Genomic DNA, 15,782 nt, shown 5'->3' on the forward strand with positions numbered 1-15,782 from the left:
CATGCCATCTGTTTCTATGCTGGTCGTAGGCTGTGTTCCAGCATAGATACAGAAGTAATGACACTTTCTGCAGGACCTGACTATCATTTTGCTGGACAATGCTCAAGCACGAACAGTGCAAGCTGTTACTGATTTGTTTGACTGACGGGGCTGCTAAGTGCTATAGCACCTACTGCACTCCTCTGACTTAAGCCCTCGTAAGTTCAACTCCATTTCTAAACTAAAGGAAACACTTCACGCCATTCGCTTTAGAACTGCTACAAATTCGTCGGGCAATAGACTGTGCCGCTCGAACTGTCAACACAACTGGCACTGCCAAGAGTATCCTACGACTTCCACATCGCTGGCAGCGGGTTATACACAAAGCTGGTGACTGCTTTGAAGGTCAGTAAAACTTTGAAACACGTATCTATTTTGTACGAGCTGTAAATAAATAGTTGCCTCCATTACAGTTCCAAACGTCGTAAGAAGCATTATTAATAGTGGCTAGTTGCTGTCTTCTTCTTTGCAAGAATCAACCTATATTAATTCTGCACTTCGTCACAGTCGCTTATCTCAGTGGATTTCCCCATTTGCAGCCCATATCTTCGCTGGGGTGATACCCCGTCCTTGTCTGCTCCGCTTACATGTGTTACCGTGACACGTGCCCAGAATGCCATCAGGCTGCATCCAACATAGCGGTGGGCAGTGGTCATAATGTTTTGGCTTATCGGTGTAAATACTATGCTGAAATATAGTTCCTATAATTAATGAAGTTTATGATTAAGAATGGGTTTATTATGCCTTGCGTTCACGAAAAATGATCCCTTCTTTGATGATTATTATGATGATTATTAGTGTTTTAGGGCGCACAACAACGAGGTTATCAGCGCCCTTCCCTTCTTCGATCTAAAGTCCACTCATAGTACATGAACACACACAGTATTCACTTTTTACTGGAGTTAGCCAGTTCTGAATAAGATTCAGTTTGACGTAAAGAAAATTTCAGTGATTCACACTGCACATCATTAACCATAAAACAAATACTTCGCTGCCCTATCCGGGCGAACAGCGCCGCGCCCCGGCTAGTACTTATTCACTCAATGAGCCGATCTCGCGAACTAACTGCCTACAGGCTTCTTCTGCAGGCGCCAAATCTCGTCTCAGTTCCTAATCGAGGGAACATCCTTGGGTCTAGGAGATATGGATATCGGTATTTGTATCTTGACAGGCTTCCCAGAACATTGATCTCTTCGTCAGTTCCGACGAGACGATTGTTGTGAAGTCAGTTAACTTCGTTCAGTTATATTTTGCTAATGCCAAAGCGAAATTGCCTTTATGATTTTCTGTGCAGATGTTGTGCGGTCTTCAGTTCAGAGACTGGCTTGTTGCAACTCTCCAAGTTAGTCTGTTCTGTACAAGCCTCTTTTATCTGCATAACTAATGTAACCATCATCCACTTGAACAACTTCTCTGTAGGCAGTCCTCTGTCTACCTCTGCAATTTTTACCCATCGGATTTTCCTCCATGATAAAATTGGCTATTCCTTGAAACTCCAGGCTGTGCCCAATCAGGCTATTCATTACTTTAGTTAAGTAGTGTCATAAGTTTATTTACTGAAACAGATGACGGAAAGCAATATGTGTGTTACATAACTCAGAAAATATTGGCTGTACGACATATAGAAACACCATCTATTAGTGACACACAAAAAATTGTTGGTTAAGGCGACCGTTCGCGATAAGCGGGAAATCCAGATTCGAGTGCCAGTCTGGTACAAACTTTCATTTGAACCTAATAGAGGGTATACCTATACCTCATAGAGCTAATATCGAAGAATTCGCAGTGACCAAATAATTTATTTAGCAACGTCTGTTCCTTCAGATATGCATGCATGTCTGAAGGAACAGACGTTGTAAAATAAACTTTGTATTAAGAGGTACTTGTTGCACAGCATGGCGATCTTCCTTTGTGGTGGTCAGACGTAGTCGACCAGAACGTTGACGAGTATATCTTCTGTCACGTTACCATGCAGTCCATTGCCAGGCCACTGAGACATTCGAATGTCCAACAAATCTCGACCAACCGGCAAAAATGTAAACCAACAATAACACCACTTTCAAACTGTGTCAGGTGTCGATAACGCTGTGTCACACATATATATGGCATATCTCTATCCGTCATAGTGATAGTAGTGGAACAAAGTTCGAATCCCCCCAATCTGCATTGTTGCCAAATGTATTCAAGATGGCGGATCGAAGATGGCGGTGATAGATGTGGAAAGTCGCAATGACATCATGGTGGGAAGTTCAAATTTTGGTGGGAAAACAGGTCAATTGGACCACGTGCACTAAAATAACCCCTCTCCTCCCACATTTCCTTCCCTTCCCCTCCACTCCCCAAGAAAATCACAGGAAAAAATGTCGGGAAGAAGGTCACTTGGGCTACCTCCACTAACCTTAGAAAATGGAGGAAAAATTTTGGGGGAGGTTCCTCTTCCTTGGAATTGGAGGACAAAGGACTCAACCTGTGCTGGGCTGCTGGATAGCATGGATGTAACTCTTTATTTTGCATGCATTGTTTATTTAAAAAATTTGAGTTGTCATAGGCAGTAGCTCTATCCAATGTGTTCACTATGAGGTCTGGAGTCCAACTAACCTAGTACACAGTACTGCTACCAGAGGGCGCTGTCGTCCCTCTCGAGAGGTAATCCGAGATGGCGGTCTTGGAAAAATGGCGGGAAAAGGACTGAGTCTGTGTCCAGCTGCTGGAGAGAGGAAGGAGTGTACTTTCTTTATTTTCAGTGCGAAGTTAGAACAATTTATTTAAGGACGGATTTCATATATTTTATTTATTTATCACACTGATACAAAAAACTCGCCTTGACACGCTTGGGGTCACAATCATAGATTACAGACCTGAAAACTGCTCGAAAATGACCGAAATAATTCAGTACACTGATGTACAGACACGAAAACAACTCGTAAATTGTCAAAATAATGCATATAAACGCTATGCAAATACGCTCACTAATTATAAACCGTCGAAATGATGCACTGAATAGCCCACAGACCTGCAAACAACTCGTAAATTACTGAAACAATGCATTTCAGTGATGCACAGACACTTTCACTACACATAAAATTGTCAAAAATAATGTATGTATAATGCTCTGCAAACACGTTCACAACGCTTAAAAAGCCGAAAATAATGTCTGTATAAACACTCACGGCATGTAAAAATGCTTTCAAACCATCGTTAAGAAATTCGACCGTGATGTATCAGCGAACAGTTCCCTACAGAGCTCCAGGACGTCACGCTGAGCAGCACACACAAACACTGGTCCGGCCATGTCCCACATGCAAGACGCGTTTTTCTGCATGCACATGTTTACCTAGGCACCGTTGCTAGCGCAATGACGCGTAGCCGCGAGATGTTTGCCTAGCGACTCATCCTCGTAGGTGCAGCTAATTGGTTGTCAATGTTATACTGTCATGTCTATGTAAATAAGAGCCAAGTCTCCCTCTGGACGCGATATAGAAATCTTTTGCTGTGCTTTCAGAAACTGTTTACGAAAATATCCCAGAATACCGCAGGATGCAGTCTTCCTAGCGATCCTAATGGGACTGCCTGTCGGTATTCGTAAAGTGTTGCAGAAATACAATGTTTAAATTTAGCAAACGTAGGGATGGTTTGCTTGTCGCGGCATCTCAGTAAAAATGCAAGGCTGCTTAACAATCTACCTCTCTTGAGACGTAACTTGTCAAACTCACATATGTTCTGCCATTAGAATTAAACGACGGGCGAGTGTGGTACTTGTGAGAGAAAGGGTGCGCTACAGGCATCAGGAATTGTGCTTGGTGTCCAGACAATTGCTATCACTCCATCTGAAGATTTCAGCGAACCTTTAAGCAGTATCCTGGAACTGGGTAGACAGCGCCACTTGGGCACTGGCTGACTGGACTGGACGACAAGCTAAGGTTCGTCAAGTGACTAAATACGATGGACTCGAAGCCCGAACGCAAGAAGACTTACCAACAAGACGTACCGTGTTTAATCTCATGGAGAAGACTTTAGACGATGCTGCAGTTTCGGTGCTAGAGAAGCGTCAGAATTTTGCACCTACACCAGGGACCATTCCCATCCGAGATGTGATTAGTAGAATAGAGCAGGCTGCTTCCAATCTTCCTAAGGATGCTGCCGAAGAGATTAGGCATGTCACACGCCGCATCTTGACTCAAGATTCATCTAAGAGGTCCAACTTTAACATCACCTCAAGTGAAAGAAATGCTCTACGAGAATTGTGAGAAGGCCAAGACATCGTCATCTTACGTGCTGACAAAGGAAATGCTACTGTGCTTCTCTCATGCACAGAATTTAACAGCAAGATATACAAACTGCTCGATGATCCTGCATATAGTTAATTAAAAAGTGATCCGACGGGTAGGATCCAGAGAAAAAGTGTGGAACTCATCAGGAAGAGCTCGATTCCAGCGAAAGTCGCTAAGGGTTTGCGTCAACAGGTTGCAGTTCCTCCTAGAATCTACGGCCTACCCAAGATCCAAAAGAATGGGGTGCCTCTCCGTCCCATTGTAAGTAACATAGGAGCACCTACTTATTTTGTTGCCAAATACCTGACATCACTATTGGGACCTCTCGTAGGCAAGTGCGACCATCACATTCGAAACTCTGAAGATTTCATAGGTCGCCTGAAAACTCTTAGATTGCAATCATCGGATCTGTTAGTAAGTTTCGATGTTGTGTCTTTATTTACAAAGGTGCCCTTGCAGGACTCTTTGGAGCTCATTAGCAACAAGTTTGAGGAGGACATAGTGGCATTATTTAAACACGTACTTCTTATTTCATGACCAGTATTTTGAACAAGTGGACGGTGTCGCCATGGGAAGCCCTCTGTCTCCTGTGGTGGCCAATTATTTCATGGAGGACTTTGAAGAAAAAGCACTACAGTCAGTCACTCTCAAACCCTCTTGTTTTCTGCGGTATGTGGATGATACATTTGTGGTGTGGCCACATGGACTTGATACTCTACCTACGTTTCTTCAGCATCTGAATTTGCTCCATTCGAATATCAACTTCACAACGGAAGTGGGAAAAGATGGTGCTTTACCTTTTTTTGATGTCTTGGTACGAAGGAAAGCAGATGAAACCTTGGGGCACAGCGTCTACCGCAAGCCAACGCATACAGATCTATATCTGCAGGCCACAAGCTGCCATCATCCTGCACAATGCGGTAGTGCATTACGTACGTTAGTCCATAGAGCACATGTAGTATCGGATCCTGAGAGCCTGTCGAGTGAAATACAACATTTGAAGACAGTGTTCCGACAAAACAGTTATTCTGAGAGACAGATACGTAATTCATCAGGTCCAGGCGAGTTCAATCTATGGAGCAGAATGTAGATACGAAGACACCCACCACTTTGGCCTTTCTGCCATGTTTTGGTGCCATGTCGTCAAGAATCGGAAGAGTCCTAGGAAGATATGGAATTAAGTGTGTTTCTCAACCTTCTGCAATACTGAGAAACCTGTTGGATGCGGTTAAGGATGACCTTGTCCTGAAGACTGAGCACAGCCTGGAACGCTGCATAGGCTGCTATTAAATCACGACGCGAAGATCAAGATTCTTCGATAATAGGCCCGTCATAACATTGACTTAGTATGACCGTTGGTGAGTAACGTCTGGCTGCATTGTTGACAAACGCAGCGTACAGCGTACGCGCGAGAGAGTCGCTCTGCGATTTTCGGCAGGAGTTTGAATATGGCAAATCATTGCGCATGCGCGATTTCCGCCGCTGCGCATTCTTCGACCGCGTGTTCTATAAAGGGGGCGTCGACGTGCGGATACCGTCAGTCGTACCTTGCCACCAGCAAGGTTGAACCACCTGAAGATGTCGGACAGTTGCTCTGAGGAAATATTGTGGAATTTGCACAATTTGATCCGGCGGCAAACCCGTGAAGACTATTTACAGTATTCTTGTTGTTTGTAAAGAGGGCACTGTCTAAGCACAGTCAGGGAAATCAGAACAATTACACAAACAGAATTCGAAGCACTGTCCTACAGAAGAGAAAAATGGGTGGAATTTTCGGTGTCCTACAGCTACTGGTCTGGAGATGTCCTAATGCCACAATGGCAAATGAGGGTCAGTATCCCGCCAGAGATGGATGGTCTGCTTCAACTTGTCTTTGAACACTTGATCAAAGAAGACATCATGTTACTCTCAGAACTTTCCATAGATACCTTGTCCCCAGTCTGTAGAGGCTCCTATGTCCCAGCACAAAGGATGTCTTGTGAATGAATGGAGAATTTCGAAGGGCTTTTACTGAATTTACCCGCCAAACTACTGATGCCCCTGGTGTGAGGGCCCTGTCACCATTTTTTTCTGCAGACGAGACTTTCAGCGACAAAACTATTTTGTACAGATTGCCATATCGCACTGACAGTTAAACCCTGCAAAAGTGATCTACATATAATGAAATACGGGAATACACTTCCTCAATTTTGCTACTCTGCTGTCCGCCCCGACAGCTGAGTGGTCAGTGTGGCGGATTGCCATCCTACGGGCCTGAGTTCGATTCACGGCTGGGTCGGGGATTTTCTCCGCTTAGGGACTGGGTGTTGTGCTGTCTTCATCATCATTACATCCCAATCTGGTGCGCAGGTCGCCCAATGTGGCGTCGAATGTAATAAGACCTGCACCAAGGCAGCCGGACCTTCCCCGCAAGGGGCCTCCCGGCCAATGACGCCAAATGCTCAATTCCATTTTTCACTGCTCTGCTACTGTCGAGGAGAGCTTGAATATTTCAGTGTGAAACTGATATTCAACCTGGCTATATCATCATATACCGTATCGATGTAGTGAACACACAATTCGTATCCTGCACTGAACAAAATCATCACTTCTGCATCTTGCATATAGCCATCGACCATCAGACACTCGTATATAGACCGCAAAGACAGACGGAATAATCGCAAGGACAGTATATAGTACTCACAGCACTAGATATTTCCCGTGAGGGCGGACGGTCATCCACCGCAGCCGACTGTTCACAAGTCATCCGCCCCCCCCCCCCCCCATCGCCACCCCCTCCCCTCTCACGCACACTGCGCCCCCCCCCCACCCCACACGTGACCAATGCACCCTCAGCAAACCGAGGTCACTCTCCGAACTGTTGTACAAAGGCTGGCTCCATTATTTCCCTTGGCACAAAGGCGTTACTGTTTCTGGCCCCGACCTGCTTGCTTGCTTACTTTCTTACTCCCACTTTACAGACTCTGGGATTACAAGAACATATGTATTTTCACATGATTTTCCAGAATATCATACCATTTACGCCAGGCTGTTCCAACCGAGCTCCAGGGAGCCGGAGCACTCCGGAGCGCTCACGGCGGCAGCTCGGAGCCCGCGTGGAGGGGGGAAGCGAACTCACTGCCCCCTGGCCGCATGCAGCCGCAACTGACGCAATAATCCGTGTTCAATGACAGCTATGATTAGCCGCGGGAGCCCTGTACCTCTATTGGAGGATACCTTTCTATTCATTGAGAGGGATGGTCGTCCGCAGTGTCTTGTATGTCATAAAGTAATTAATTCTGCGAAGAGGTACAATATACAACGACATTATACACGTCTTCACGCAGCGCACTATGATCAGGTAGAAGGCGTTGCACGCAGAGAACTGGTGGCCAGGCTTAAGAACGACATACCAGGAGACGTTAAGTTTAAAAACGGTTTCGTAATACGGAGTGTATCAAAACATGCAACATAGTTCGTGATCTGTAATGCGTTTATAATTTTCAGGTGAATGAGAGCGGAGAAAACACTACTGAGTCTGCAATTCGAGCAAGCTGCAGGGTGGCTCACATCATTGCGACGAGTGGCAAGCCGTTTTCGGTGGGACCACTCGTAAAATCGTGCATGGTAGCCGTTGCAGAATGTTTGTTTCCAAGGGAGGTGCAGGCAATTGAAGGGGTTTGCCTGTCGAAGCAAACAATGTCTCGTCGAATCCTAGACATGGCAGCGGATTTAGAGACACAGCTCAGGAAAAAGGCGGAGAGCTTTGTTGCATTTTCGCTAGTGCTTGACGAAAGCACCGACATAACGGACTGTGCTCAGCTTGCAGTATTTGTGCGTGGAGCTGCAAGTAACTGAAGAACTCTTGGATGTGGTACCACTCGATTACACCGCAACAGGACGTGACATTTTTGAAGCTGTTTGTGAATCAGTGGACAATATGAATTTGCCGTGGGATAAGCTCCATTCTGTAGCGACAGACGGTGCACCACAAACGATCGGGTGTCACCAAGGTTATGCTTCTCGTTTGAAAAATAAACTCAGGGACGAATTCGGGAAAGACATTTTGACTCTTCATTGTTTTATTCACCTAGAGGCACTGTGCGCTGAAACAATAGAGCTAGGTGGCGTAATGAAAGATGTCGTGAAGTGTGTGAATTTTGTGCGGCGTCACGATATGAATCATCGCCAATTCAAAGGTTTCCTGAAAGATATGGAAGCGGAGTATGGGGATATACCTTACCACAGTACAGTTCGTTGGCTGAGTCGGGGAAAATTTCTTGATGTTTTCTTTGCTATTCGTGAGGAAATAACCCTTTTTCTCGAAATGAAAGGGGAAGAAATGCGTTTTCTGAAAGATATAAAATGGATATCAGAGCTGGCGTTCCTAGCTGACATAACTATGCATCTAAATAATGTAAATCTGTCATTGCAGGGCAAAGGGCAGCTAATAGTTGACATGCACGACCAGATCAAAGCGTTCATGCAAAAGTTACTTTTATTTGAGAGGCATATGAATAATGGACATTTAACGTTCTTCAATCGTCTTGCTTCTTTAAAACTACCTGAAGGTACTACTTTCGGCGATTACCAAGCAAAGTTAAAGCAGCTCATCACGTCGTTCGAAACACGATTCCGAGACCTCACTAGTTTTGAAATGGAACTTAAGGTGTTCAGCATTCCTTTTTCAGTTTCCCCCGATGACTTGTCATCATCCTTCATTTGGAGATTATTGATTAGCAAAATTCAACTTTGTTGAAAGACAGGTGCTACAACACGTTGGATTTGTCATGATGGTATCGTTCATTACAGCAAAAAACATTTCCCAAGCTTCACAACAATGCTGCTCAGATCATGGGCATGTTTGGATCTACGTATTGTTGTGAGCAGCTTTTCTCAGCAATGAAAAGAGTAAAAAGTAGGGAACAATCGTTTCTTCAGGATGCAACAATGAAGGCCATCCTCCGCATTACCGCTGTGAACACTTTGACGCCTGATATTTTCGATCTTGTAATGAAAAGAAAAGTCAAGCTACAGAGGCCCGATAAATTTAGTATGCAATTTCTTATAAAACAGTTGTTTCTTATTTATTTCGTGAACATCGTATTTCCTGGTGTAGCATGTCACCACGTCTTAGGAGCTAAAAGTATGAGGTTGTCGATCTTGTAAGACGCAACTGGCACATCAAAACGCTTGCCTTGCCGCCTGCCTCAGCCTGCCGTGCCACCTGCCGGCGTGCGGGCCCACTTGAATGGTCACAGCGAGCGACACGGCTCCCTGGAGCAGGGAGCGCTCCGCGGCTCACAACGGAGCCGACGAGCTGGAACAGCCTGATTTACGCGATACTTCTCGATATCAAGCACATAGCAATATGCTTCCGATCACTTGCACAGTAAAAATCCAAAGATATAGAGTGGAAATTATTTCTTTAGAAACCCGAAACATTAGCGAGATGCAGCGAGGTGGAGCATGCTGTAAACCACTGAGTAACTAGAAACTTATCTCAGCTGTGAAGATCTTTATGTGAAAACTGTAAAGAAATGAGGAAACTGATATTTCCACTCGCAAATACCGATGTTGGTCATATAACAAATCTCAAAGAATCCTTATAATTTTACTAAGTCAACTAAGGTGTTTCTCAGGTTAGAGAACCATCAAACGTATCTTTCACCCGTCCTGCATCTGCTACATGCACACAACACACATCATAATCGATGTTCCCTCAACCAAATAAAGATGGGAAATGTGCAGAATCAGTCAACCAGACAATTTACATGGGAGGGAATAATGGTCCAGTGCAAACATACGTCCATACTGAATCTTCTCAAATTTCCTCGGAGAACACACGCGTTCACGAAGGCTGCCCAACGCATACCGAGTATTAATTCGCCGTTCAGCCTTCTAGAGGGCGACACGGTTAAGTCAGCTATATTCCTGTACTCCAACCCGCCTTTCCATTCGAACGGCTCCTGCCGTTAGTCGGAAATGCTGCAGGCCACCGACGCCGTGTGCCACACACCCCCAGACAGAATCGTCCTAGGAAACCACCCACATATGTAGTTGATACCTGCACTTAGAATTAAATATTGCGATTGCAGCCACAATTTGATGACATACGACAATGAGAAGTATCGGAAATAACCCCTCCTGACGACTGTGGCTCTGGTAATAGAAATATCTGTACAATTCTAATGACTGGACATAATTTTCCAAGTAAAAAATATCTTTCATTCCCTGTGCACATGTCGCAACACACACACACACACACACACACACACACACACACACACACACACACATATCCATCATAAGCTTGATGATCAAGGCGAATCTATCACCATCTGCTACTACTAAGGATAATGGTTCACCAATAACTGAATACTGGCGATACGAAACAATATTGAGCGAAAACCAGTGATGAGTGAACATGTCTCGTAAGTTTTTCTTGCGAGTGTACCACTGTGTTTTAGAAAGAGAAACGTAACCTTCTTACAAGCTGCCGGATGTTAAAAACACGATCGCAACGTCCATGTTACTGTCACAATCGGTATTGGTTCTACTGGCGCACACAAGCATCGGGTTTAAAAAGTATACAGGCTTTATAAATCGAGGTATGGCATTACTTCCGAATGGTGTGGTTTTTCCACTCAAATACAGCGACACTGAATATAGACGCTACTCATCAGCCTTTGCTCTCCCATCCCCGCAGCTCTGAGGACGTGATGGTTTCAATTTAAGTCAGGAATGAGTAGAAGTCGGTGAGAGCTATATCTACCACCTTTTGCAACCCGTGTAGAAACAGAGTGACCTGAGATAGTGCGACAGGACATGTTTTGACCATTTGGTGGAAATGGGAACACATGTTTTGACCATTTGGTGGGAATGGGAACATGTTGTCATAGCTTCCCAACCGTGTGCGATGTGTAAGGTCAGCGCCAAACTAAGCCCAGTCCTGCGACACGAGGTAGTATAAAAGACAGTATGGGAGCTGGGAGAAGGATGAGGATTTTGCTACTGCGTCTCCAAACTACATACAAATGCTGCAGTCCGAAGCAGATCCGCATCCCTAAAGGCCCATTCACGTCTATCACGCCAACATTCAACAGAGAAAAATTAAGAACTATAAAAGATTCATTAACTTCATCCGATAGAGAATCCGATAAGATTTTTACCGCATCTCTCTCTTCCGATATATCGGAAACAAATGCAGCGTGCGTGGCAGCATCGAGCAAATGCTGTGATCCTATTAAATACACAGGTATTGATCCATTGCACAGACCAGTGTAAAGTTTCATCGGCTGTATTGTAAGAGGATGACCTATCCCACAGACTATAAGTCACAAGAGAGGGTCCCTGTGTCGTTGTTTGAAACATTGTTTTTTTCTGCTGTATCACACTTCGTACACTGCCATACATTTTGTTTTCAAAAAATGGTTCAAATGGCTCTGAGCACTATGGGACTTAACTTCTGAGGTCATGAGTCCCCTAGAACTTAGAACTACTTAAACCTAACTAACCTAAGGACATCACACACATCCATGCCCGAGGCAGGATTCGAACCTGCAACCGTAGCGGTAGCGCGGTTCCAGACTGTAGTGCCTAGAACCGCTCGGCCACTCCGGCCGGCTACATTTTGTTTTCTCCACCACGACTTTCAGGTTTGCGTCAGGTTCTAAACTGACATAAACATGTTCTGATCCATTGCCTCTCACAGAAAACTGGACGTCCCACAGTGTAAATCACGCTATTGATGCTGCTACCACAACACTCACACACACACACATACACACTGGATGATTTTAATTCAAAAAATGGTTCAAATGGCTCTGAGCACTATGGGACTCAACATCTTAGGTCATAAGTCCCCTAGAACTTAGAACTACTTAAACCTAACTAACTAAGGACATCACACACACCCATGCCCGAGGCAGGATTCGAACCTGCGACCGTAGCAGTCCCGCGGTTCCGGACTGCAGCGCCAGAACCGCTAGACCACCGCGGCCGGCTGATTTTAATTAAAAGATAGTCACAAGAGAAGGAAACTGGAAGAGTTTGGCGGCGTTGCGGAGCGTTTCCTAACTGCTGTCCAAAACTGATTGACAGAGCCTACATTTAAACTCATCTGTTATAATACTGGATAGCTGATGGCTCTGTGTTCTGTTTATATTGATTCCTCATATTGCAGTCATGTATGCGATCACTGTTTTGGTGCTAGCCATCCCCAGAAGGTGTTACCCCTCGACCAAAACTCTTTCTCCATCTCAAACAAGCGATCTCAGTCAATCATTATGTGGTAATCAACAGCGTACCAGTGAACGAATGGGATGGAAAGGACACCATCGATGTACTGTGATAATAAGCATCACAGTTTATAGTGCAAATAATTTTACAGTAATTTCAACACCGACCACTGATGCGACAGTATGCTTCCCAGATTCTGTTCAAATGGTTCAAATGGCTCTGAGCACTATGGGACTTAACTTCTGAGGTCATCCGTCCCATAGAACTTAGAACTACTTAAACCTAACTAACCTAAGGACATCACACACATCCATGCCTTAGGCAGGATTCGAACCTGCGACCGTAGCGGTCGCGCGGTTCCAGACTGCAGCGCCTAGAACCGCTCAGCCACTCCGGCCGGCCCCCAGATTCTGTATCAGCGCTAAACAGCCCCACCTCTACTTTGCAAGTACCATTGCAAATGTAGATAGATGACTACGCAGTATGTCCATTCATTGCTAATTCTCTAACATGTACATCAAAGTATACCAAACAGTGAGCTACATATTTCTAGCACTTCGAGCATAGCACGTAATTTACGATGTTTCTCTACGTGGATCGGAGTCACACAGCATTCTCGCATTCTTACGATAAAGTTAGAGACTGAAAGATCCCATCACACTGTCTTTGACCTGCCCGCCCTACAGTACTGTCACCGATTTAATCTGCAGCTGACCAGAAGTAGACCACTACATTCCACGTTTCGTGAATGAATGGAGTGTACCGAGTCCGTAAATGCTGTTCCAAACCCATCCAAGTGCACAAGATTTCTCTAGATGCGCGCATGTCGAGGAGGTTAGCACCCCTTACCGGTGTATAGTAGTAGATATGAAAGTGTTGTGATGTAATAGCTGACGGTTAAGAAGAACAAGAAACGGGTGGTTTTTATGCATAATGGAGCTTCAGATGTACAGAGTTCGAAGCATTTTACGTAAATCAACTACGCTATTAATTCTAAAGGATTGTTCTAGTGTCTGGGATCAGTACCAAGAAGGTATTGGTAAGAGAGAACATAAACACATATACTCCTAAGGCTACAAGGTTCTACACTTACAACAGGCTATAATGTTAGATTGTTGCAGTTTCCAACCTATTAGTCATGTGGAATGCAGCGTTGTTAATATTACAATATAAGAAATATATTTCCAGCGCATGACATACATCCCTCTTGGTGGTTTCTCTACGATGAACTATGATGACAAATTGTGAAATGAAAAAACTACTTCCTTAAAACACCAGTTCTGTGTGATACATGCACAATATAGCTTTCCAGAGGTGTACAGCGTCCACTGTTCACATCCGATCATGATTCAGAAATTATGCTATGATTGCATCAGCCCTATAGAAAATGATCGTTAGTAACAGAGAATACCTCTCACAAGGAAACAGATAAACGCATAGCAGTGGCGTTTGACATGTGCAATCATACATCATGTCGCCACTAACTCTGGAAAAAGGACATCTGTCAGGCAGATGTATACACAGGGACTGCAGTGCCTCACAAACACTTGTCGCTAACTTAGAATCATCTTAGTTGTGAAACTGAAGTCTCGATTTTATATCCAAGATGCCACAGGGGAATGGAGTACGTCGCATAAATCTTCGTTCGTTTAGAGGAATGTGTCGAAACAGGATGGTCACGTTTCATCACACATGAGATGGAAGTCCTCAGATGAACGAAAGGTATGCTGTTAACGATTGCAAGTAGACAGTACTCTTAAGTCACACACAGAACACGTGGCTGTATACAAGTGGAACGCAGGCTATGTCACACAACTGATGAATCCTGACAGAACAATGGAAAAAAATGGTCAAATGACCTGCAGCAACATCTCCCTCTCTCTAGAATGAGTCATCAGTCATTAAATCGTACCTGGTTACAACTCCATCTCAACCGATCGCTCCATTCATTCTTTCTCACCCTTTAACGCAGATGCAAGAAAGCTTAGAGGCAGATGATTCTCTGTTTTTTCAGGGAAACATCAAAGACAGCAGTCAACTCGGGTGTATCACTATTACCTCAATAGTCATACAGTAGAATGTTGCCTCCACGAAAAAAATGACTGTTTCCCTGGTTCCCGGTGCTTCCATATCAACGTTTTCTCGTTTTCCTCTTGCTATCGCATACTCGTTCCCATGTACAAGAATTGTTCTGCGCCAGCCAGGAGACACGCAAGTACTTCAATTTCCCCGCATTTTGATGTATTTTCCCTCAATTTTCTACGTATTTTCCGTCATCTTTCGTAATTTTATCGTTTTTGCGTCACTTCTATTCATGCTGTCATGACATCACTTCTCGTTCCGAGTTCTAGAATTGCTTGTAAATGTAGTACAACTGCCAACACATAGTGCAAATTCACTATTTTTCTGGTCGGGTGGTATAGTATAGCACTGTACTCGAATGTGTCAGTCACCTCCACAGACATATTCAACAGTTGCAGTGCGTTTGCTTTGTTTTCTGTATCTCTATGGAGATGCAGTAGCAAAATCCTCGTCCTTGTTCGCTACTGTCTTTTATACTACCTTGTGTCGCAGGAGTGGACTTGGTTTTACGCTGACCTGACACACTATACATCGTTCGGGAGCTATGACATGTTCCTGTTTCCACTGAATGCTCAAAACCCGGTCCTGCCACACTAACTCACGTCACTCTACACGAGTTGCAGAAGGTGGTAGATAGAGCTCTCTCGTGACTTCTGCTCAATTCTGACATAAATTGAAACGATCACATGCACAGAGCTGCAGGAATGACAGAGCAGAATCTGATGAGCAGTTACAAGATGCATAGGGGCTATTAAAATCACGTTGGAGTTTTACTGTTGCAGATAGGTTCGAAAAAGTGACTCGTTTCGAGATATGAGAGTGCCTCGAGTATGATTCACTAGTGGCTGTAATCATTTAAATACTTCTCCATAGGATCCAACGCAGGTATGTGATTGAATGGAAAGACTTGATTCCAAATGATGTCTTCTTTGTTCAAGTGTTCAAAGACAAGTTGAAGCAGACCACCCATCTCTGGCGGGATACTGTCCCTCATTTGCCATTGTGGCATTAGCACATCTCCAGACCAGTAGCTGTAGGACACCGAAAATTCCACCCATTTTTCTCTTCTTTATGACTGTGCTTCGAATACTGTTTGTGTAATTGTTCTTATTTTCCCGTCTGTGCGTAGACAGTGCCTCATTTACAAACAACAAGACTGCTTTTACGGTT

This window comes from Schistocerca cancellata, chromosome 4, assembly GCF_023864275.1.
Source record: "Schistocerca cancellata isolate TAMUIC-IGC-003103 chromosome 4, iqSchCanc2.1, whole genome shotgun sequence".
NCBI lineage: Eukaryota > Metazoa > Arthropoda > Insecta > Orthoptera > Acrididae > Schistocerca > Schistocerca cancellata.